This window comes from Sarcophilus harrisii, chromosome 5, assembly GCF_902635505.1.
Source record: "Sarcophilus harrisii chromosome 5, mSarHar1.11, whole genome shotgun sequence".
NCBI lineage: Eukaryota > Metazoa > Chordata > Mammalia > Dasyuromorphia > Dasyuridae > Sarcophilus > Sarcophilus harrisii.
The window spans coordinates 57189455-57191713 of NC_045430.1; positions in this window are offsets into that span (position 1 = coordinate 57189455).

Sequence of the window (2259 nt, forward strand, 5' to 3'; positions counted from 1 at the left end):
TGATCCAAAAAGTAAATACAAGTATAAACACATATAGATGTACAATTATGAACAGAATTTCTACATGCAAATATAGTTAGTTCAAAAATCTTGCTTTAAAATTTTATGACATACATTGGATTTTGATGGATAGTAGATATTGGTCTTAAGGGTTTAACTAGTAAGAATTATATTTGGATAGGTGGTAACTTCAGAATATGATTTGTAGATATCAATGTATTCAAGCAGTAGAGTAAATAAAATGTCTTTTTCATTCACTCACTAACTCATTCTCTCTCAAATTTGGGGTGAATGAGTAAATTACCATTTGCAACATGGATCAGTGGAAGAACATTACTTCTCTTCTACCAGTCAGTTCTTCTCTTAATCTCACTTATCACACTCATACCTACATGATTAATGAATAAAAATTTGTTAAGCAGCTCCTACTGTGTGCTGAGATATAAATTAGATATAGAGATATAAATACAAATAACGAAGTAAAACACCCTTTGATGTCAGGGAATTTATGCTCTACTAGAGGGACAACTGATTATGCTCAAATAGGATTTTCTGGATATTTTTTTATAATAAGAAAGTAAATAAAAAAGACACAACTATTATCTCTTTTGAGCTCTAATCACATTTTAACTACCATTAAATATATTTTTAAACTTTTATCAGTTTAATTGACATTATTAACATTTTATCTATTTTTATTAAAATTAGACAATCCATAAAATAAAAATCAAGTCCTGATTTGTAGCATTTGACAACTTCGTTTTTTTAGCCCTAAAGAAACTTTACTAACCATAATAAGAATGCTTATATGATTTCAGTTTGACATATTCAAAGTTACCTAAAATTTTCACATGGTAGACTGATATATTTGAAAAGCTGATTAGATTTGCTCACTTGCTTCTTTTTTTTATTATTGTTATTTTTATGATTATACATATATATTAACTTTTAATACACATTTCTTTATGAATTATGTTGGGAGAGAAAAATCAGAACAAAAGAGAAAAACCATGAGAGAAAAAGGAAACAGAAAAAAGTGAACATAGCATGTGCTGATTTACATTTAATCTCCATAGGTTTCTTTCTGGATACAGATGACGTTTTCTATCTTAAATTTATTGGGATTGCCTTGGATTACTGAACCACTGAGAGTCAAGTCTTTCATAGTTGATCATTGCACAATCTTGCTGTTACTATGTACAATGTATTCCTGATTCTGTTACACTTTTGCACATGCGGGTCCTTTCCTCTTTTATAATTTCCTTAGGATACAGATCCAGTAGTGGCACTGCTGGGTCAAAAGATATGCACAGTTTTATAGTCCTTTGGGCATAGTTCCAAATTGCTCTCCAGAATAGTTAGATCAGTTCACAAATCCATCAGCAATGTATTAGTTTTCCTACATCACAACATTTGTCATCTTTTCCTGTCATCTTAGCCAATCTGAGAGGTGTGAGGTGGTACCATTAAATATTTCAAACAATTCCCTATAAGCATGTCAATGTGTCCAAAATGGAATTCATCATCTTCCCCAAAATTTACCCTTTTTCTGACCTTTCCTATCTCACTCTTGGTATCATCCCAAATATCCAATCAGTTGCCAAATTTTATCATTTCTCTAGCCATAATGTCTCTTACACATGTCCCATTCTTTCTGTTCATGCAGTCACCACCCTTATTCCTATAAGGCTTATCACCTCTTGCCTGGACTAAATAACAATCACACATACACCTCTTTCAGCAGCCAAGAGGTAGTCCAAAACAAATCTTATGTTAGGAAATCCAATGATTTCTGTGGATTTTGAAGTCCTGCAATAACTTCCTAATTTGCATCTCTCTTAATTACAATCAATGCCTTATACAATGATTTTCCTAAAATAACGGTCTAGCCATCTGATAAATCAATAAACTGTAGTTCCTCCTTATGACTTTTAGGATCAAATATGATCCCTTTTGTTTGGCATTTAAAATTCTTCATAACCTGTCCAATTCCTATGGACAGGTACACATAATTCTTTCACATAATTCTCCTCCACACCCCGTATGGTTGATCTGTACAAGATTTTGTGCTATTCCTCACTGTCTTTTTGTACTGTTTCCTATGCCTGGAATGCTTTCCCTCCTCACTTACACCCTTCTAAATCTATTCCTTCCTCCTATAAGAGACTTTTCTTGGTCCCTCAATTGTTAGTGTTTTCCCTTCTAAGAATATTGTGTGTGCATACCTATATAGATGTCGCCCCTTATTAACACATAAGT